Raw genomic sequence first — 24,011 nt, forward strand, 5'->3', positions numbered from 1 at the left:
TTAATCTGGGCCATACCTTCTGCTGTCAGCCTTTATAAAGGACATGAAGAAGGAAGCTTGCTCTTTTTTTCTCTCTGCTTACTCTTGCACTGGCTAGCAAGTCCATTCCTCTACTGGTATTAGAGCCTACTTCTTCAGGATTTCAGTGTATACTGAAGACTAGCTGAGACATCCAGTCTTGTGAACTGCTGGATTCTTCTTGAACCTTCTTTTTGGTTGACAGGTAATATTATTGAACTAACTGGATCACACAGCCTGTAAGCCATTCTAATTGTGTGCTTGCGTGCGTGAGTGTGTGTGTGTGTGTGTGTGTGTGTGTGTGTGTGTTTATTTTACCAGTTCTGTTTCTTTAGAGAACCCTGCCCAAGACACCCCTCTGTTTTATTTTGTGTGTGTGTGTGTTTTGTTGTTTTTTGTTGTTGTTGTTGTATTTTTTTGAGACAGGGTTTCTCTGTGGCTTTGGAGGCTGTCCTGGAACTCGCTCTGTAGACCAGGCTGGTCTCCAACTCACAGAGATCCGCGTGGATTAAAGACATGTGCCACCATCACCCTGCCGACACCCCTCTTTTGTGTACCTAGTTCACTTGTTATTTTAACATTTGCCAAATTTGCCTTTTAACTTTCTGCCTTTTATTTTTGCTCTACCATGTGAGAATTATTTACATGCACTGTGACAGTTCATACTGAAGGTTTGACATCTGTCCTGAAGTCCTTCTGTAGAGCTTGTAATACAAGCACTCATGAAACATGACAGGACACAGATAGGTAACCCCTATTGAAACTTTATACAGTGATATTTTTTATGGTGTCCCCTCTCCATCCCCCTCCTCCCATTTAGGATCTAGTCAGATATCCTGCATTGGTTGAGGTATCGTTTGTTCTTAACATTCAGTGGTGATTAGTTTAATCTGGTATCCTAGGATTTTAGAAATGGAAATAAAAAATTCTCCTCCCCACTACAAGCCAAGAATTGGCTTTAGAAGATGGAGTCAAAATTTTCAAGTGGAAAGTTAGATCTTGTATACACTTGAATTTTCATGTCTTCCTGAGACAGGGAGAAGGCTCTAATAGTTATTTTCTAATTTAGGATTAAAACTGTTGAATTATTTGTGTGCTAGCTTTAAAAATTTAGTATTAATCAGAATTTTGGAAACAGATTTTCATAACTGACTCTGTCATCATCAGGAATGAGAAGTTTTCCACCTTTTTCTTTTAGTTTTTTTTTTAATTTATTCTTTTATTAGTTCAAATTAGGAACAAGCTTGTTTCACATGTCAATCCCTTCTCCCTCTACCTCTCCCTCCCCTCCCCCCAACATCCCACTTGCCCCTAGCCATCCCCCCCAGGCAGGGTAAGGCCCTCAAAAGGGACTCCCCAAAGTCTACCACATCATCCTGGGCCAGGCCTAGGCCCTTCCCCATGTGTCCAGGCCAAGAGAGCATCCCTTCACATAGGATGGGCTCTCAAAATCCCTTCTTTTTTCTTTTTTTAGACCTTACATATTTAATACAGTGCGTTACCCCTGTACAAATGGAAAAAAAATTAAGTTCAACATTTCTAGACCCATATGGCTGTTAATTTTTGTACAATGCCAACTCAACATGGTAAACTGGGATACTTTTTTCCAAAGTTGACAGCACATCAAAAATTTCCAAAAATTCAAATTATGTGTGTGTGTGTGTGTGTATATATATATATATATATATATCAGTATGTTATGCATCAATAGCAACAACAGCTTTTCCAGGTTCTGCAGTCATTTGAACAAAATTGTAGAGACATCCAGCACACTCCTTTCTTTTAGTTTTTAATGTGTCCGAGTGTCTGTCTGTCTGTCTGTTCTATGTGTCTCTGTGTGTATGTGATATGTTCTAGTCTGTATGCTCGATAGCTTTGGAAGTAGTCTTACTGAATTATGTTTTCTATAGTGTAAAACACTTTCAAAACTGCATACAGCTCTGTGGTGCTTATGGGACAGGAGGGTGAACCCGCTTAGTATGTAGTTCGAATTAGGTTTGTATCACAAAAGAAACTGGAGTGAAATACAGACAGCATTAAGACTAGAAACAACAAGAAAAAAATAGTGTCCTTTAAAGCACAAAAATATGTAATATAAAGCAATATTTAAAGGGGGATAAAAGAGACCTAATAATTTAAAAATAAAAACAAAACACTAAAAGCTCATGAACTACATATAAAAAACAGATCATGGGGCTGGAGAGATGGCTCAGGGGTTAAGAGCACTGACTGCTCTTCCAGAGGTCCTGAGTTCAAATCCCAGCAACTTCGAGGTGGCTTACAACCATTCCTAATAGGATCTGATGCCTTCTTCTGGCCTGCAGGCATATGTGCACACAGAACACTATGCACAAAATAAATAAAGAAATCTTTAAAAAAAAAAAAAAACAGATCTTGATATTCAGTGATCCTCAAGAAAATAGTAGCAATGCTAATTGTGGCTCATGCAGAAACCTGACAGCCACCAGTAAGAATAGTGTCAGGATATAGCTTCTCTAGAGACCACCTGTTTCTGCCAGAAGGGAGGAAGGGTGGGATCCTAACCTTGGACCACTGTGCTTACTATTGGCAGTGAACTGAGGTTTAGCTCACATCTTCAGTTTGAGTAACCTGACAGCTTCACTTTTTTGTGGTGTGTAGAATAGAAACTCCTGGTAAGGGAGAGCTAAAGAGAGCTTTTGTTGGTGTATGCACCTGCATGTGTAGGCCAGAGATTAATTTAAGTGTATGTGGTCCTGTGTGTGTGCGCGAGTGCACATAAGTATGCTTGCATGTGTTTCCACATGCATATGGAGACCAGACATCAATGTTGAACATATGTGTTTGTGTCCGTGCATAGGTATGCAAGAATGTTGCATGTTTGCCTCAATAACTGTGCCTTATTTTTGAGACAGGTCTCTTACTGAAACTGGTAACTCACTAACTTAGTTAGACTGACTGGCCAGGATGCACCAGGGGTTTTCTATTTCTGTTGCCAAGTGTTGGGATCATAGGCACAGGCTGCCATGTCATATTGGGGATCCAAACTCGGGTCCTTTACTGAGCCATCTCCCCAGCCCTATAGAAAGTTTTTAAAAGACCCCTTGTAAATCTGCTCCAGTTAGCAGGTACTAGAGCTGGCCTTACAGAAGGAGAAAGGGGGTTTTTGTCTATGACTTTGGTGCCTTTCCTTCCTGAAAGAAAACGAGAGGGAGTCAAAGGGAGGAGATGATTGAGAGAGGAAAATGTACTCTCACATTTGATATTGGAGCTTAAAATGTTTAATCTTCTCATTATTTAGCTAGTGCCATCTATAAAAATATTTGAGGGACCTCCTGACCAGATATTTGAGTTAGTGTTTTGTTGCTATGACCAAAATACCTGACAGAACAAGAGAGGAGAGATTTATTTTATTTAGCTCATCATTTGAGAGGTTGGGGATGTACGGGGACACACCCCTGGTGACTTGCTTCCTTTCCACTGCCTCCCACCTTCCACCACTGCTAGTGATGCCATCATTTTACAGATCCACCAAGGGATTAATCCAGTTATATATCAAAGCCCTTGTGGAGTCTCCTCACAGACACACTCAGAGTGTGTCTCCATTCATGCTAAGATGGCAATAAAGATTTGCCATCACAGACTTGTATAGTAGGTTGATTTTGTTGTCATTAGTCTGTTGACAGGAGAGAAGCTGCTAAGGAAAATAATAATTTTTCACTTAAGAGAATAGAAGAAAAGTGGGTTCCTAGAGCATGCCAGGAGGACTCAGATGTGCAACAAGGAGGCCAGAAGTAAAAAGGCTAGGGGCTAGGTCTGGCCTCAGTGCCAGAAAGGCAGGCATTCATGTCCCATCCCAGAGCTGTGAAATAAAGAGCAAACATTTTTTTCGAGTGCTTGGGGGATACCAGCACTATTATGTGTTATCTTATTTAGTCCTTGATTAATCTCACTGATATTAAAGGCTCTGTTATTACCTTCATTATCTCAGTGACTAGGAGGTTACATAGCTTGCTTTTGATAGCAGGGTTACCACAAAAGCAGCCATCTTGAGATTTGACTGACACAGTTGTCCCTGAGTAACCCTAGGTGTTTTTCCTTGCATTTTCTCAGAGTACTATACATAGATAAAACTTGGAACTGGGGCTTTGCAGTTAGCTACTGACTCCATGGATGCCATTTTCCGTATTCTTTTAAGATGATTAAGCTACATTCTAGCCAAAGTATATTCACTTATGTTTCAAATCCCTTTTTTGGCCCACCTGGTCTTGATGCCACCTAGGACAACAATTATGTCAGTAAGTCTCCAATTCAGTAAAAATTGTTCTCTGTAAAACTGTAAGTGTACAAATTTCTCTGCCTCTGTCTCACTGCATGTTGAGTCATGTGCTTCACCCTAAAGGACCAGGTTGTTCTGAGCACCTCCTTGAGGTGAGTTAGCTGCTGCTTCAGGGACTATGTCGCTGTGCCATACCTTTGGGACTGTAATTTACCTGGGGGATCCTATAATCGTCATTTAAATCATGTAGTGTTCAGGATGCCACCCTGAAGTTCACTGTAAGAGCTAGTAGCTACAACCTCAAAACAACATCCTAGAGAATAAAGTTTTCTACTACCTCTTTAGTACAGACTGTGCTTTGTCTAGGAAATCTCACTGGTTTTGAGAATCTTCAGTTGGACATTTGAATGGTATGATGTGTCCATTGGTGTCATGTTTTCAAGTTAGTCTGGGGACACTTTCATGATCTGGGAGATTCCTGCCATGTGCTTGGTGCTAGGGAGACAAATGTCACAAGGGAAGTAGACATGACTGATGTTTAGATTTCAATGAAACAATATATAGAAGAGTAAAAGGAACATAGAGGAATATGGAGAGAGGTTAGCGCATCCCCAAAGAACTTACATCTCACTTGGGTTTTAAAGGATGGATAGGAATTTAATAAGTACTCACAGAAAAATGAAATGGGAATTCCCAAAATCATAGGTGGAGGCTTTCTTTTGGTGGTATTGCTAGTATGTCTAGATCATTTTTGTTGTTGCTGGGTGTTTTGAGACAGTCTTCTTCCCTGGTTGCCAGATTGTTCACTGTTCACTGTCTTACCTTCCATAAACTTGGATCATAGGTGTTCACCTTCATACTTGGCACTGCTAGTGATTGTATTTGTTAAAGTTCCATACCGCCCCCTAGTGTTTTAAAATGCCATTAAGACCTTATATCTCAGTAGTAGAGCTAAACACAGATACTGTGTTTCTGATCAGTTTGGAGAAGGAAATGCTGCTTATGTAGAATCTTCAGACACAATATATCTTTGTGAAACAAGTTTCTTGCTTGTGTTGTGATATTTCCTAGGGTTTAGCTCTAACCTGTGTTGATTATATTGCTGTACTGGAGTTTTCTTCTCTTACATGAGACTATATAGCCCATGCTGACTTTGAACTCACTGTTTTGTCTTCCAAGTGCACCTCCATAACTAGCTTTTGAAAAAAGGAAAGAGAGAGAGAGAGAGAGAGAGAGTCTGTCTGTGTGTGTGTGTGTGTGCATGAGTTACAGCATGTAAGAGTTGCTCAATGACAACTTGCAGAAATCAGTTTTTTCCTTCTACCATGTGGGTCCTGAAGATGGAACTTGGGTCCTCAGGCCATAGGGCAAGTGCCTTGACCCACTGAGGTGGTACCACATCTAGCATTTAAATAGTCAATCACAGATGTTACTGAGCACTGATTCTTTGGGTTGGGAATGAGCTAGGTGAAGACAATGCAGCAGGACTTACATTTCATAACATAACATGCATTCCTGTAAAGTATACTTACATACACTATTTGAGATAGGTATAGCTGGAGCAAAGAAAAATATTCCATCTGTAGTGTGTGTGTGTGTGTGTGTATGTGTGTATGTGTGTATGCATGTGCGTATATGTGTGAGTGTATGTGTGTGTGAGAGTATATATATACATATGTGTGAGTGTGTGTGTGTGTGTGTGTGTGTGTGCGTGCGTGCGCTCGAATGCGCCCATGCATGTATACTTACACTATTTAACTACCACCCTGGGATCAGCAGAGAACATGCCAGTGCTTTATAAGGATCTCTTGTGCCTCTTCCCTAAAACAGAATTTTCACCCTACTCCCCCTAGTGTGTTTCCAACTTCTTTCACCAAAGATTAGTTCTCTCTGTTGTATACTCTGCTTCTATTGCTCAAAGGTTTGTCTGTGAGATCTTGGGGCACACTGATAACTTACCAGTCACACTGCTAGGAAGAGAACTGACATAGTAACATTTATGCTGGTGAGGGTTGATATGGAGTTACTGATAGATAATTCAGTACACATTTAATACCATATGTATACAGGTGTTAACCGAGGAGACACACCCTTCCTTCCACAAACAATTACAGTAATGAGATGTTGATCAACTTTTAGGCATAACAATGGTGTTCTGCAGACCTTCTGGAGTAGAAGTTTCTCTCAACAGAGTCGGGAGGAAGTCTCCAGGCCACCCAAGGGTGATCACTCCTGCACAGGTGGACTGTATGCAACAGTAGTGTGTCTTCAGAGACTGGCAGGAAGTGATTAGAATTATAACAATGCCAGAAATGTCACAATTGGAAGAAATTTTGAAGAAAGCATCAGTATATCAGTTTGTCTTTCACCCATAAGGGAGCCATAGGCAGCCTCAGATATGGCCCTGACATACAGTGCAGAGGTAGAAGTGAGTATGGGTGTCACTGGAGCAGAGGACAGAGTTCCGGCAGTGCTGCTGTGGAGGACAAAATAACATTTTCCCCTCCAGTAACTGAGATGTCTTGATGTTCTGTAAGGCATTAAAAATCCCCTAAGATTGGATTTATGGGTAGCATTTCTTCTCCCACTCACTAGATTTTATAGCAAAATATGTTCTCTGTTGCATCACTTTGCCAGGGCTGCCATAACAAAACGCCACAGGCTGGATGGCTCACAACTCTGGTGGTTCTGAAATCTGAGATCAAGGTGTCTGTTGGCAGCGTTGGTTTTGTAGAAAGTCTGTCTTGGATTGAACTGTTTCTTGCTTGTTTTCTCAGGTTTTTTTCTTGTTTGAGTCTGTGTTCAAACCTCCTCCTCTGTGTATAAGAACACCAGTTAGATTGGATAAGGATGGACCAAATGACCCATTTTTACCTAATTGACTCTTTAACAATGACCCTGTCATGGTTCTGCAGCCACACTTTGAAGTTATGGGGACTAGTATTTCAACCTAGGCATTTGGGGGAAGATATGTATCAGCTCCATACTGTCTGTCTTTCAGAACCTGCCATGAGGAGTGTTGGACTATTGGAGGCTAATGGAGAAGAAGCAGGAAGGTGGCAGTGTTGTGGCCAGTCTGTGTGCCCCTGTAGTGCTGGGCCCACTCGTAAGCATCATCCCTGAGTTTGTGGTTCAGTTCCTAGTGGCTCAGGACTGTTCTCACAAACCCTCAATACCCTGAGAAGAACAGAACATGAAGGCTGAAGGCTTGGGTGGGCACCTCAAGTGAGGTAATTTCCTAACTTAACTAACAGTCTGGTTGAGCCAGCACACCACATCCCTTTCATCAGGGAAACTCCTTTCTTTGGGCAGTCTCCTTATCAAAACAGTTGAGTACACAGCTTTTAAAGTAGATCATCTCAGCCTGCATCTCTTTGGGGCAAGAAACGGTTTCTGTGGACTGTAAGATATTTTGATTTTGGGTTTGAGTTGCTACAAAGACGTTTAGGAGTCAGGGGGTTTCTGCCATCCAGGAGGCAGTTCTGTTTTAGTAAAAGAAGAGAAATAAAGAGTATGCAAGTTTTTTTTTCTTTTTTTTTTTTTAAATGTAGTCACTTCTTAAGTTGTTTCCATTGGAGATAAAGGGAGTATATATATATTGTGAACTTGGAGAAGTTGCAGTTGTTTGTAACTCATGGAGTTACCGGGTAGCAGATAAGACATTAAGGAACCCAAGCACAAGCCATCTTCATTTTCTGGAATGGTTGTTCTCATGGTGTTTATAATAGAGGTGCTGGTAGATCCAGTTCATCTTCAAGATTTCAGTCAGTCATAAAAAGGTCTGGTTTCGGAAAAAAAGAAAGAAAAGAAAAGAAAACTTCTGGAATTAGAAATTTACAGCTTCTGATGAAGAGAACCTGTGAGTTTTTGTGATGTGTTGGCTCACATTGAGTACTCTTGGGAAACTGTGGCATTCAGGTGTTCTACTACTGCATCCTTCTTGTGCCAAGGCTGTTCTATTGCCTTTGTGTTCTCTTAATTGAGGCCTAATTTTAAACCTGAATTAGATTTTTGCCAGGACAGTCTGGGTTTAGATGTATTTTAAACTCTTTAAACCAACAGTTCAAGGTAGGTCTAATTCTCTGTTGTTGTGTACATTTGTGTTGTCTTTAATTAACTTGCTTGGCAGTTTATTGAGGAACGAGATTCCTTTAGCAGATACTAGTGAATCTTTGCTAATTGTTGTAGAAAGGAGTAAGCTCATTTGGAATAGCTCATACTTCAAAATATACTCAGAATATTTTTTCTTTGAATAAACAATATCTTCCTTAAAAGTCTCTCTGTTTAAGACAGTAAACATTCCTTGTCTTCTTGGAAAATTATCTTAGCTTTCTGAATTGTACTATTTTGTTTTTTAACCATTTTATTCTACCCTGCACCTCACTTTGACTTTATCCTCTTTTTTCTTGGGTGTATGTATGGGGAGCAGTGTTCATGACTTTTTTCTTGTTCAAAAACTAGATAGCAAATCCCACTCAAAGTGTTCTTGTTTGTTTTTACCGTAAAGGTGCTTAGAGTTCTCAAAAAGCCTTGGTTTTAGGGGTCGCATGATTCATTGCACCACAGGAGACTAATTGACTTCCTTGACAGAATGTTCAGAATAGCTTTCTGGTCGAAATACTTGCTTGGTTTATCCCTATCTGAATACCATTTCACTTAGAAGTTTTTTGTGTTTTTGTTTATTTTGTTGTTTAAATAGATATGTATATATAGTTCATAGCCTGCATTTTCAGGGCCATAGATAGTGTCATATCAGAAAGTAGGAGTTAGTTCAGGGTATTTAAAACACTGCAGTTTAGTTTGATTCTTTTGGTTTCAAGGAACAGGGATTAAACCTTGCTTACTTTGAAAAGTGGTATGAGGTGAAATAGTAGATCACATTCTTCTTCATTCTTTTGGGGTTGTTTCCTATATTGAATTCTGTTCCTTGATTTTGGGCTTGGGCATTTGATTTACTGTGACCTAGAGCTATGTTTGTGGATAGGATAAGGCAGAGTTGTGTGGTGTGTTTGTCCAACAGGTTTGTTCTTCAGTGCCTTGGTTGTTACCAAGAAAAGACAGTAACTACAGCCCCGGGTCTCATTGTGAGACCACAGAACACAGACTATGACAGACAGCTTTCAGCAGCACTAACCTAACTCAATCAAGTGAAACTAAGTGAATGCCATGTTTTTATTTGTATACAACTGAGATGTTGTGGTCTGTTTTCCAGCATTATTATTATTATTATTATTATTATTATTATTATTATTATTTGGTTTTTCAAGCCACAGGGTTTCTCTGTGGCTTTTGGAGGCTGTCCTGGTCTTGTATACCAGGCTGGTCTCGAACTCACAGAGATCCACTTGCCTCTGCCTCCCGAGTGTTGGGATTAAAGGTGTGGGCCACCAACATCTGGCTTCCAGCATTATTTATGAAAATAGATGATTAATACCATCATCCTGTGGGGGACAGGACAGATCCAAGGGCTTTAGTAAGCAGATTTTCTTAGATGGTTTTTAGCATTTTGACATTTGCCAAAAATTCCTATGATTTCCTTTTTCTCATTCACTGGCTACCTATTGGTCTGTATGTTTAACTTATCCATACTGCACACAAGGCCTTGCATAGCTTTTTCAGACTTAAATCAGCCTTATAGCATCTCTCCTTTCTACTCATACTTAGTACATTCTATTTCAAATGTAAGAGAATGTTTTGTCCAACAAGTACCTTTATCTCTAGTGATGTCATGTTCTTGTTGTTAGCATGTTTAGGCATTGGCTTCTGTGATTGGCTTTTTTGTCCAACTAGATAAAGCAAGAGGTGTGCTGGAAGGAGAGAGTTCCCTCAATAATGAAGGGCATGAATATAGAAAAGGTGTGGTAATACAGTCTTTTCTACATTGTTAAGAGTATCATGTACCCTAGACACTGGGCATTAAAACTTGTCAGGTTCCAGGCTGAGCACTTTCTTTTAACATTACTTTCACGTGCTTTGAATTTTCAGGGGCTGCATTCCATTGTTGTTTCTTTCCTCAAAGATTCCAGCCTTTTAGCAAGAAGTCCCAGCCTCTTTCATAGGAAAGTCTGAGAGAAGAGACCTCTAAAAAAAAAGAAAATCTGACTCATTCTTAACCTTCTGTATCTGTTCCCAAAACAAAGGATTGGGAAAAAATAGGTCAGCTTATTGTGATGGTTTAGAGATGAACCTGGACAGCTTAAAATTTGCTTATAACAATTTTAAGGCTATGATTACAATTACTTAAGAATTTATTTAGGTATGTTTTGGGTACAGTAGTAAGTGGCACTTTAAAATCATTTATGGAGTCTTCTTTGCTATATATACAGTATGTTGCTAATGATTTTACTTTTTTCTATTTTCTTCTTAAAATTTCTAGTGGTGATGATGGTAACATTGTTCTGTTATGGAAGACACATGCTCATGTTATAGTATATATACAGAACCATACTATCTGTATTTACATCCTAGCTTAGGTACTGAATTAGGGTTCTTTAAAGGAACAGAATCAATTTATTAAAATAGCTTACAGGGTGTGGTCCAGGTAGTCCAGTGGCTGTCTCCTGACAGAAAGGCCAAGGTAGTTGCACCAACTGGAGATCTCAGCAGCAGGATAGATGAACTAGCCAGCAAGGGTGGGAGCAAGCAGACAAATGTAAAAGCTTCCTCTTCCATGATTTTTTATGTTTGGTGCCATCAAAAGGTGTAGCCCAGATTGAGGGTGGTTCTTTCTACCACATATGATTTAATCAAGAAAATCCTTCACAGGCATGCCTAGCTGCTTGGATCTTAGTTGATTTCAGATGTAGTCAATTTGACAACCAAAATTAACATCACAGCCGTGTGTGCGTGCGTGTGTGTGTGTGTGTGTGTGTGTGTGTGTGTGTGTGTGTGTGTGTAAGAGAGAGAGAGAGGGGGGTGTGTGTGATGTGACAAGGTCTCCATGTAGCCCATAGCCTTGAACTCCTGATCCTCCTGCTTCTGACACCTTAGTGCAGGAATTAGAGATGTGTGCCACTTGCCTAGCTAGCAAGGTGGGGGGGTGTGTGGTTAGGGGGTGCTTGATCTTCCAGTCCTTTCTTTCTTTGGTTTAATTAAGCTTGTAATAGTTCCTATCTTGTGAGATTATTATGGACAGTAAAGTTTGCTGCCTTCTGGCATTTTAACTGTTAACAATAAATGTTAGAAAGGCAAATCCAACCTCAGATTCTTAGAAGCCAAGTTCTTTAAGTAGAAGAGCTTTTAATAACTGAACACCATCTAAATCTTAGTGTGGATAAATATAGCTACTTCTGTATTAATTAAGGAAGTAACACCTTTGCTTATAATATTAAAGGCAGAGGGATCTGAGCTAATTAATTCTACCTTGCTGGTGGTAATGTTCCTTTCTGTTTCTGGGATAGAATAATCTATCCTGTTCCTAAAAGACTAAGATCTCAAACAACAACAGCAAAACAGATACCCAAGAGAACTTGATCCCCAGGTGACTTTCCCTTCAATCAAATATATATTAGTGTATAGTTTATTTTCTGTTACATGTTAATGCTGTAGTCATTCTCTAAGCATCATGTGTTTGATTTTATAGGTTCTCTGTTTACCTCCATCACTAACTAAATTGTGTTCAAGTTATAAACAGCATAGAAGAGCCAAGAATAGGGGACAATAGGTTGATAAAAGATATTCGAAGTATATGGCAGACAGGAGTTTTGCAAGGTAAAATATTTTGGATTCATTATTTTCCTTACTTGATGAGAGATTCCTTGGTGCCAGGATTATTGAACTAATCTGTATTTTAATAGTGGTTAAAGCATTTGAGTGGTGCCCTCTAGTATTGTATAAGTGCAGTAGACTACTATTACGTGAAGTTTTGAAAGAAAAATAAGTATTGTATTTGACCTGCAATTTTGTGATACAGTCAGTTAATGCTCCAACTCTAGCAGCACCTAGTATGAGGTCATACTGAAAAGCCTCTGCTAAGTGGAGATCAGTGGACATGAAGCAGCAATTGGTTTATTTAATTTGCTTTTATTTTTTAACCATGGTGGTATTTTTACTGTACAAAAGGTGATTCCTTCAACTTTGTAAAGTTATATTTATTTATATGACTATTGGAGAAATTTGAACAGCACAGAGATGAACTTCTAAAGACTTGGAAATAAACTTAACATATGGTGTGTTTAAAACTAACATGTCTTAGTTCAGTTTCCTGAATAACTTATCTGGATAGAGGTTGGGAGAGATTTGTTTTGTTAAGACTGCTGGCTTGGTGGCACTATTCTTCTCCATTGACAAAAAGCTCACCCAGAGCCTCTCCTGTAGTTGATGAAGGCCATTAGCATGAACCTCTTGTTGACTTACATACCTACTCTCCCTGTAGTTGTGCATACCTGTTGGATGGTGGCCAAATTTAGGGGTTTAGATTCTTATCCTTTCTTTAGTCCTTAAGAACATTTCCTTAAGAATATTTTTAATTTAAGGAAAATTTAAATGGCATAGCAGTAGAATAATACAGTGAATTTTGCCATTTATTTTTATCTGTCCTCAAATGGTAGGTTCCATCAACCTATCATTCACCTATTAATTGTTTAGTGTGCACATCTGTCAGGTGTGACTTTATAGAAAATCATACTGTCATACCCTACAAAATTAACCCTAATCTCTTACTATTATCTAAACTGAATTTTTTCTTCATTTTTGCTTTCCAAACATGGCTATTTCCAAACAAAGCTAATTCTTTGAGTCAAAATAAGGTTCACAGAAAGCATTTGATTGATTGGCACATCTCTGCAGTTTTTTTGTTTTGTTTTTAAATTGATGATAACCTCCCCCTTTTAGAGATTAATGCAATTTATTTGTTGTGGAGACTGGGGTTTTGCTTGTATATCCTGGTCTTAACACTGTGTTACTCTTCCCCCACATTACTGATAAGCATGATGATTTAGAAGTAGGGTTATTTTTATAGTCATTCATTATTTTTAAAATTCAAAGGTGGAAGGACCATGAGAACCCTGGCAAACAGCTTGAGTCTGTATCCCACAGCCTCTGAACCCTGTTTGTCTTCATAAAGTAGTTGCTCTGCACACAGCCATGGAGGTAGATCTTAGGACACATCTTTGTAGCAGAAGGCCTACAGATAGATATTATTCTTTTATTATTTTTAATTATGTATGTCTGTGTGGGAGTATGTGCACAGGAGTACAGATGCCCACAGCAGCCAGAGGTCTTGGACGTCCCAGATCTGCAGTTAGAAGTGGCTGTGAGCCCTCTGGAAGTAGCACATGATCTTAATCAGCAAGCCTCTCTCCAGCCCAGTGGCTAGTGTCTTGTTATTTTTGTTTTAATTTTTCAAGACAGAATCCCTGTAAGTAGCCACAGCAGCCCGGAACTCAACTAACCAGTGGTGGGATTGTACAATGTGCTACCATCCTGAGCTGTCTATAGCTAGTATCTTAATAGCTACAGATATAGCACATGTGTATGTGGGCATGTGCAGTAAGCTGTCTTGTTGGATTATCTTTGTATTGCCAGCCTCCAAATAATGACATTGAGACTTAATATTAATTATGAAAACATGGTCTTAGCTTAGACTTTTCCCAACTAGCTCTTATAACTTAAATTAGCCTGTCGTTATTAATCTACATTCTGTCATGTGGCTTGGTTACTTCTGTTCTTTATCGGATGTACAACTTCTTCAGAGTCTTGCTGGTGATGTTCCTGCCTCTTTTTCCCATAGTTTTCTCTCCCTGGAAATCCTGCCTAATCATTGGCCATTCAGCTCTTTATTAACCAATCACAGTGACACATCTTCACACAGTGTAAACAAATAATGCATGACAGACATGTATGCTATGATGTCAGTATGGGGGTGAGGACAACCTGACTTAGTGGTTGTTTGATTTATCTATGTGTATTGTTGTCAAAGTAATGTTCTCATATTTTAACAAACATAAGCAATCCTTTTCTCTTCTTTTGTAGATGTGATTCTGTTTTTACTTTATCACTATGAAATGTTAATTTGGGTGTGAATAGTGAATAATTTGGGTAGGTGTATTTTATTACAGAGTTGTTACTGCCTTTTAAAGCTTTATGGTTTATTTGAATTATGCTTGCTTTGTATTGATTTGATAAAAGGTTAAGCTGTGTGGATAAGAAAATTACAAATCACCCAAAATCTGAACTGTCTCGCTAATCTGTTGATTTGAACAGATGGTAGTCATTGATAGGGATGTGAACTACAGAAAAAGACAAGGAAGCCTCCTCAGTCTGATGGTGAAGGAGGTGGGCTTGTGTGTTTTCCACAGTGTGTATGCATGGGAACATTTAACCAGGAAGACTTTGTGGGATTGATCTGTAGCTGTGCTACATGGGGTGGGCTTAAAAATATATTTAATTGTACTTAGGCTGTAATTTTGACAATAATTATTTCAGTTAATTTTTCCTCAATGTGGAGACTGTAAGTACTTGACATGTTTTGCTAAGGCTGTTTTTACTTCTGACAGTTGTGGATTTCCTGAGTCATCCTCCAGTTTCTGTGCAGTCTCCTTTCTCAGGAAATCTTGTTGGAGAAAACAATCCATTTGTTGTTTTTTTTTTTTTCCTTCTCTCTATCCGTTACCTACCTGTCTACCTATGTACCCAGAGAAAGAACTTAGTTAAAAGGGGAACATGTTCCTGTTTCTGTGGAGGATTTGTTTACAGAGGTTTCTTTTTCTACATATGTTTTTAAGGACTGAGGCTATAGAATTATAGGGCTTACAATTATAGGGCATGCAGCCTCTTCAGGAAAGGAACCTGAGGAAATTTTAAGCCTTTATTTCATAGTTGAGGAAGCAGAGCTTCTTTGTTAGAGAGCATAAAGGAAGATATGAGACAGCAAACTGAAAAGAATGACCTCCAAATATTAACATGATGTGACTACTTATTTAGTAAGCTCATGAGAAAGCCATGAGACTCAAGAGAGAAGACTTTAAAAGATGATTGGTAAAATGGTATATTTATCTGGGCAACATTTTTGCATACTTTAATCCTCATATTTGGGAGGCTGAGGCAGGAAGATCTCAACTTCAGAGTCAGCCAGGTCCTATAGCATGACCCACATCTCAAAAAAAAACAGATCTTTGTGTGTCTATAAAAACTGAAAACTATGAAAATACAACTAGTTTTTTCTCCATAAATGCACCTCCTTGGTTCTCATCATGCATATCTAGCAAAACCAACTCTCCATTGGCTGTGACTGCCTGTGGGACTATTTTCAAGGCACAGGCTGGGCATTTGAACTCTCACCCTCACATTTGCACAGCAAGTCCTCCTTGAGCCTTTTCCCCAACCCCCGACTGTTGTTGTTCTTGTTAACTCTTGAGTAGCAACTTCAGAGATTTTTTTTTTTTTTTTGTAGTCACACAGTTATCCTTGTTACAGTCTGAATCAGATGGTCCAGACACACTCAGGTTTTGAATGTTTGGTTCTCAGCTCTTGGTGCTGCTTGGGGAGGCAGTGGAACTTTCAGGAGGTGAAGCAGCTAGCAAAGTAAGTAAATAGGGGCAAGCCTTTGAATGTTTCCTTGGTTTTACCCCTCTCTCCGCTTCATGCTCTGTGTTGTGCAAGCGTCTGTTGCACCTTACCCTTGGTGCTACTCTATCATGCCTGCCTTCCCTGGCACGGAACCCTTGGGATGCTTTCAGAGATGGAAACCAGGAGTCAAAATAAGTCATTCCTTAGTTTCTATCAGGCTTTGTGGTTACGTGGATGCAAAGTGACTGACATAGGAAAACTGGTACCAGAAAAGTGGAATAGTCACTGTGACTAGACCTGACCATGTGGTTCTTTAGCCTGCAGATGTTTTTTTTTTTTTTTTTTTTTTTTTTCCTAGAGCAATTTTTGGAAATACAAACTAGGAAAGCTCTTGAATGCTATCAGCAGAGCTTAATGGAAGATTCTGCTGGGAGTTCAGATAATCAGAATGCTTATAGAACTGTGGCCAGTGAAGGCCTAGCTTATAACAGTTCTGTTGGGAATTGAACTAGAGTTCATTCTTGCTAAATTCTAGTATATTTTATTTTGCCCCTCCCTGCCCTGAAATTTTGAGTGAGGATAAATTCAAGGATTAATTTGGCAGTGGAAATTTCAGAATAGCATGGCATTGTTGTGGCTGTTACTGGCTGCTTTTAGCCAGGTACAGTGAGAATTGGAAGAAAAACCGATGCAGAAAGATATGAAAATGCCTAGATGGCCAGGAAAGCAGCACCCTGAAGTTGCTGACAAAAGTAGTTGCTAAATAGTCTAGTGTTCTAAAAGAGAAGCCACACTCTACTGGGGCTGCAGAAAGGGTGCTTTGAGGAACCTCCAGGAATAGGGCATGGCCTTACTCACCTAGACTCCCAGGATGGAAAATTCGTTTTTAAAGACTTTGCTTTAAAAAGTAAGGGTTCCTAGGGTACTCTATTCAGAAGGGTGGCCTAGGGAAATGTTCCCCCAGGTTTAGCTGCCTAGACAATCAGGGGCTATTATAACCATGGTCCAAAGGGGCTGAACTTGGCTCAAGCTGGTGTCAGGACCTGGTGTCATCTATGTGGTGGTCAGTTTGTAGGCATGTAGAATGTAAGAGTTACTGAGTCTTAGAGGCTTGCACCAGCGTTGGTAAGGAAAGTCTAAGAAGCCAGGAAGTGTGTAGTTGTGTCGGATTCCCATGGGGAAGTCCCTGACAAGACATATGTATGAAGCTGTGGAAGTGAAACCTGAATTGCAGTGGGGAATCCCAGGGTGTTGGAGGTGCCAGAAATGTGGGGTTTCTGCTGAGGTTACTAGAACTGTTGTCCCAAAAGATAGTGTTTTGTGTCAATCTGAAACCTTGTTGATTGTTATGTCTAAATAATTATTTAGGTGTTGGGAGTCAGTAGTTCTAATATATTTTATTTGCAAGTATGCTATGACTTTAAACCAATCTGTACTAATATGGATGCAATTTAAATGAGTTACATGTAATGTAGGGGTGGAATTAGGAGATTTTAGTGGTTTGTCCTCTGAAGTATGGTCATATTGCCGATAGTTTCTGCTTTTAGATTTGGAGAAACAAATGCTTTTTGTTTTTCAAACTTCTGTTTAGCTGCTCCCTCACCCTCCTCCCAAAGCTGTCTTTATTTGCTTCTGCCAGAACTTTTTTTGAGTGTGTGTTTGGGGGGAGGTGGAGGTTCTGTCCTGGAACCTGTGACACCTCTTCTGCTTTTTCTGAGATCATAGGCACTCACCCACCACTCTGCTTGACTTTGTCATAGCTTTCCATCATGGAGCACCTTGTATCATGTTTGCCCCTTAACCTCAGAACTCTGTAGGTTTCAGGAAAGGAGGAATTGGGAATGAAGGAGACTTGAGAAATGTTTTTCATCTTTAAAAATTTAGAGTTTAATTGTTCTTGTCATCTACTAAACAGCAGGTCTTAGGCACCAAGACCCAAAGTTGAAGAGCTTATGGGAAACTGCTATGTCTGAATATGTCAAGGTGAAGCATTTCCCTTGATTTGCATAGGTGGTTTGATAAAGATATGAAAATATGTAGGTCTCAGAATTTCACCTGTAAAACTCAGGAAATTTGTCAGATTCAGAATCTGTTTTCTTTAAACAAAGACAACTTGGTAAAACCTTGAGTTTTTAGAAATTATATTTTAATGTAGCAGAGTTGTAGAGATAGGGAAAACCCAAGCTTTACTACTGGGATATGTACAAATTAGTTAGAATTGCTGCTAACTTATTTGCCTTGTTTCTGGTTGTCTTGGACCACTACCAGTTAGATTTTCTTGCCATAAACTGCTCTATAACAATGGTTGAAAATTCAAAATTATAATGGAAAGCTTTATGAATTTAAATAAACAGAATTATAGTTGCATCCCTCAAGTCTTTATCCATGTTTAGGTATCACATGAATTTGTATAAAATAGTTTCTTTTTGTGTAATGTTATTGGAAAGATCCATGCATATTGTCTGAGGTGTGTTCTAGTGTCCTCCTGAACAATAATTATTTCAAGCTGGCCTAATTGCTTCCTGCTCCCTCTAGTCAGGAGTGGAACTATCCTCTGCCACAGTTCTACCTTTTGCACATGTCCTAACTGTAGTTTTCTATTTACTAAATATTCCTTGGAGTGTTTTTAATTTCCAGCCATGTAGTCAGGGCTTTCAGCTTTTGTCTCAGGATGTCATATAAATGAAATCACAGAGTATACACTCTTTAATTGTTTCTTTTAGTCAGCATAGTTACACTTGAGTTCATCTGTGTATCAGTAGTTCTATTTTATAACTATGCTTAAAAATATGTCTAATAGTTATTTTTTTTTCAACGTGTGTACATACTATACCATGTAAGTGAAGGTCAGGGGACAATTTATATGAGTTAGTTCTCTCTTTCCAGCCATTATCAGAGTTCCAGTGTATGGACACAGGTCATTGGGTTTGGCAACAGATGCCTTTACCTTCTGAGTCATCTTGGGCCTCCAGTAGCTTTTTAGAATTTATATTTGGAGTTGAGAAATTTTTGTATTTTTATATGCTTTCTTGGTAAACACAAAGAGGAAATACCTTTTTTTTTTTTTTCAAGGCAGAGTTTCTCTGTGTAGCTTTGGAGGCTGTCCTGGAACTAGCTCTTGTAGACCAGGCTGGTCTCGAACTCACAGAGATCCACCTGCCTCTGCCTCCTGAGTGCTGGGATTAAAGGTGTGCGCCACTACCGTCAGGCCAAGAGGAAATATCTCAAATCATTTTCGATGCCCTGGCATGTTGAAGTTACTTTGCATAGGTGACTTATTTTGATGTAATAGAATAACTTTTTAAAAACCCACGTCGTTTTTATATACATATTCTGTAATTGAAACGGACCCAGGAAGATTTGATAAATTGCCCAAATTATGCTTGTATTCAGAACTTAGATAACTTCACTTCCAAATCTATAGATGTTACTGTTCTACTGAAGGCATTAAAGTGTTAGGAGACAAAGATACCATGTTACTGACAGGTCCTTCAGAGGCTGACTGTAGAATGTCATTTGTAAAACCTTTGTCTTCCCCATGAGATTATCACTTGAATTTTCGGGACTCCAAATCTTGAGTGGGCTTGGCTGTCAGTGGACTGTTTTCTTCAATTTTGTGTACATATGTATTCATTCCTGGTTGTCACCAGTTGGCTTTATGGTATATAGTCTAAAGATAGGAAGGAAGCAAAGACAGGTTTTAAATGCCCTGATGTGATTTTGATAGCTCTGGAAGGGTCTTGTTATTTCTGGTGCTGTCTATAGTATTGATCAACCAAGCATGAACTATTTTGAAGAAACAAGCTGAGATTTGAAGTTGAGATTTATTCAAATGTATTATGCAAATGGTCTCATTAAAACTTTTGGCTGTGGAGCTGAAGAGTTGGCTTAGTAATTAAAAGTGCACACTGTGCCTGAGTTTAGTTCCCATCACCTACATCTGGTGTGTCAGAGTCTGTAATTCCAGCTCCAGGGGATTTGAAATCCTGTCTGACCTGTGGGCACCTGCACTCACATGCACATGTCCATCACATAATAAAAAATAAAAATGAAAAATTTGACTGTGTGCACATTCAGTTCTGATTCTGTGAACATGACATTACTGAAGTTTCTATGCACTGTGTCATGTCTGATACAACTGAAATGTTTCTATTCACTTGTGTCATAGATTATAGAAAAGGATTCTAGCAACAGAAAACACTGGATAAAGTCAGTAGTAATTAAATAGCCTGAGGACATTGATCCAGTTAGAAGAACCTTACAATTCACAGTTGGTCTACAGCAAACCTCTTATACTACCTTTACTGCTGGTTTTTTCACAGACGAGGATTAAAATCATGACTCTGTTGCTTATGCTATCTGCCTTCAGGAGAGCAAAGCTTTTATTTAACATGGAATGTTTTGAACATTTTTCTTTTGAAGAGTAGTTTTTAAGATTTATTTTAATTATTTACATGTATGCGTGTCTCTGTTTGGGTGTGTGTATATGAGTGTAGGTGCCTGCACAGGAGTCCCCAGGAGCTGGAGTTACAGGCAGTTTCAGTCACTCAGTGAGGTACTTGGGAACTAAACTTGTACTCTCTGCAAGAGCAGTGAGTACTCTTAACTGCTCAGATATCTCTCCAACCTCCAAGAGTGGAGTTTTAAGTTAATGTTGGTGGTAATAACATATTCTTTCCTGCAAGGGCTGTCAAAGTTTGGAAATGGGGATAGCACTAGTGGTTCCTCACGAGTGACAAGCATTCCTAATTAGGTACTAATCCAGTAGAAGGGGTAGATTTTTAATCTAAGCCTCAGAAGTTTCTCATTCAGTGATATCTTCCCTTTACTCCACTTGTGATAAATCCATGTATGATGTCAATGTTTCTATTGATTTACTAAATACGCAGCAGCAGTGAGAACAGATGTGTTTGCCCTGTTGGTCCTCCTGTAGTCCTACAGATACAAACAATTGCTGACTGTAGTCATGAGCTTATCTTATCTCTGGCAAGTAGTGGAGAACTGTAGGGAGAGACCCTGATTACAGGTACTGCTGACCACGGCCATTAGAGAACATCAAAGATCTCCCCAAATTATGCACAAGAAAGTCTAATATATGAACTGTACATCCTAATAGGTGGGGCTACTTGATATAGCTTATAGAATACCCAATGTCCATCCCCATCACGGAGTAGGGGAAAGAGTAGAGAGTAGGGGAAAAGCCAATGTGGTGGGACAGGGATTAGCATTCAAGATGCAGAGGCAGTTGGATGGAGCGTTATGGTCCAGCCTAGGCTTCATAGAGAGATTCCAAATCAAAACCCAAGGGTTTGGGATCTCACTCAGTGGTAGAATACTTGCATAACATGTACAAGACAGTTAATCCCAGCACTGCATATTCACAGATTGTTTAAGCCCTCAGTATATTTGTAACTAGGCTACCTTTAATACAAAATACAACTCAATCAGAGATCAAGTACAAGGAAACCTTTAAAAGCAGAAAAGCCTCTTCACACCAGTTTGGATATATTATAGTTGCACAAATGGATGCCTACTAGATCATGTGGTCGTCTTTGAAAGGCAAAAATGACTACTTGTCATTTGAACACCCTTCCACTATTAGTTAGCTCACACAATAAGATTAGAATATAATAAACACCAGAGCACAAAAATACATTACTGAATGTTTAAAAATTAGCCAAATGTTTAAAAATTACAACCAAGAAGTGTTGTAAAATAAAACTGAAGAGATTTCCCACAAGTAGAGCAAGAAATGGAACAGGATGAAGGGAGAAAATTTAAGAATGAATATAAATGAGAACAAATTAAAAGTGTGCCTTGGAATTGGAAGTTCCACCATTCATATCTAGAACAGGCATTCCATTAAAAACAAACAAACAAACAAAAAAACCCAAAAGTAAAATGCCAGGGAGAAACAAGTATCAAGAAACAGGATTACAGTAAGATGAGACTGAGAAAGGGGAGGTGCTGTTCCTGCTAAAGAGACCAGGAGAGGCACCCATCTCTGAACAGGCCCTGAGACTCTAGAAGGAAATGAATGTAACTGAGGGGCTGATAACCAGCCTCTGTGGCTGTTTCAAAATAATACATGTAGTAAGCTTGAATTTAATACTTTATAGAACAGAAGTGCCCCCTCCCTGGAAGATGGAGTGTTACCATCCCAATAGTTGTTTACCACCATCATTTGTTAAATTCATATTTAATATATGCCTAAGGGGTATAAATGAATCTGTGCTAAACAATTATTCATTTTAAAATCTTAAAACTCCTCTAAAAATTCAGCTTCCCCTTCTAGTGGTCACTGTACTGTGGTCCTTTATCGTTCTTTCCAACCTACTTCAAAGCATCTTCCTGGAGTCTCACTCCGTCACCTTTTCACTCCATCACCTTTGTCAGGAGTGGACTCTCAGGGACTGGTCCTCAGGAGTGCTACCACCCTCCCTGACCTTAAGGGTTGGCAGCACTAATGGCTGCCATATAGTTTTTATTCCCTGAGTAGCAGACATCATAGATTGTCATCCTCTTTAATTCTCCAAACCCTCTGAGGTGGGTGTCACCATTGATAATCAAGGACTCCATGCCTAATCACTCTCAGAGGTTGGATTTAAACTGTTTTTTGATACTTCAAATTCTTGATATTTAATAACACCTATAGATTGCTTCATGCCTAGTGAAACATAAATAACCTTGTCCAGTTTGTGTTGTGGAGGGTAAATAGGTTATGTCTTAGTTACTTTTTATTCTAGCTGACAGTTCAAGGTATATCATGCCAGGGAAATCAAGGAAGCAGGAGCTTGAAGACTGGTGGTCACATAACATCCACAAATCAGGAAACAGAAGGCTGAAAGCAAGCTAGTGCACAATTTGTCGATGTTCTGCAGTCCATGATTCCTTGCCGAGGAAAGATGCTACCCACAATTAAGATGGGTGTTACTACATCAGTTAATGTAATAAGGAAATTCCTCACAGACGTGCATGAGGCCCATTTCCCAGGTGATTCTAAATTCTGTCAACAGTTGTCATTAACACTAATGATCATGAGGGGGTGGAGCTAAGGGAATTTTCACCTACTGGATCCTCTTTGTGATTGAAAACCCAAGTTCTTAAACTGGGTTATGTAACTGAATGTGTGTTGGGGAGGGTTCCCAAAATATTGCAGCAGTAGAAGGAAGGTTTCTGGGGGCTTAGAGATGGCCCATTGTTTAAGAACACATACTGCTTCTACAGAGGTTTTGAGTTTATATCCAAGCACCTACATTAGGTGACTCACAAACTCTTGGAACTCCATCTTCAGGTATCCAACACCTTTGGTCTCCTGGATCTGGAACCTACATGCACATACCCATAGGATGATGATAGATTAATTCAGAGTCAAATATATAATGAATCCAAGGTGTGTCTGGTAGTACCTGCGCATTTGCATGCCAGCCTCACTGCAGCTATGGGTCTGAACACAACACACGTTTCACCCTGTGCACACAGTCACTTAATACAATGCCCTCAAATACTGCCCAAAACACCACGGTTGAGAGTCAAGACTGCTGTGTTATAATACTGTTCATAAGTGTGGTTTCCTGCTCTTTTAGAAGTATAATGGTCTAATTAGAGAAAACAAAGACAATATTCCTCAGCATGTAAGTATCAAATTAGTAATCTTTGAATTATATTATTAGAATGTTTGGTTTTAAAAATTGTTGTTGTGGCTGAGTGTGGTGATACATACCAGTGCTTGAGAAGTCACAGATTTGAGAGTTCCGGACCAACCAAAATTATTACAGTGAGACTCTTTTTCTTGTTTTTTAAATTTTTCTGTCTTTTCATTTTAAAACAATATTTTGTTGATTTTTACATCCCAACCACAATTTTCCTTTCCTCCTCTCCTCCCAGTCTCCCACCCACCCCATCCACTCTTTTTCTTCTTCTTCCTCCTCCTCCTCCTCCTCCATTACTCTTCAGAGAAGGGCACACCTCCCATGGGTATCAACCAGCATGGTCTATCAAGATGCAGTAGGCACCTCCTCTTCTATTAAGGCAAAGCAACCCAATAGGAGGAAAGGGATGCAAAAGCAGTCAACAGAGTTAGATACAGCCCCTGCTCCCACTGGTAGGAGTCCCACAAGAAGACCAAGCTACTGTAACATATATGCAGAAGGCTTAGGTCAGTCGTATGCAGGCTCCCTTGTCGATTTAGTCTCTTTGAGTCCCTGTGAGCCCAGGCTAGTTGATT

General features: G+C 39.4%; 1 protein-coding gene across 5 annotated transcripts in view; it reads left to right on the plus strand.

Annotated features, from left to right (window-relative positions):
- Positions 1–24,011, plus strand: part of Chd6 (chromodomain helicase DNA binding protein 6) — a 192,164-nt gene that overhangs the window by 15,549 nt on the left and 152,604 nt on the right. The window contains exon 2 of one of the 5 annotated variants that reach the window (XM_027423516.2): positions 7,278–7,506. The exons of 3 other annotated variants lie outside the window; for them this stretch is intronic. The gene's annotated coding sequence lies outside the window, so the exon portion shown is untranslated. Of the gene's footprint in view, positions 1–7,277; positions 7,507–15,711; positions 15,800–24,011 lie in introns of those variants that run through there. One more of the 5 variants, XM_035446805.1, reaches the window with a different exon arrangement.

Source organism: Cricetulus griseus, chromosome 6 (assembly GCF_003668045.3).
Source record: "Cricetulus griseus strain 17A/GY chromosome 6, alternate assembly CriGri-PICRH-1.0, whole genome shotgun sequence".
NCBI lineage: Eukaryota > Metazoa > Chordata > Mammalia > Rodentia > Cricetidae > Cricetulus > Cricetulus griseus.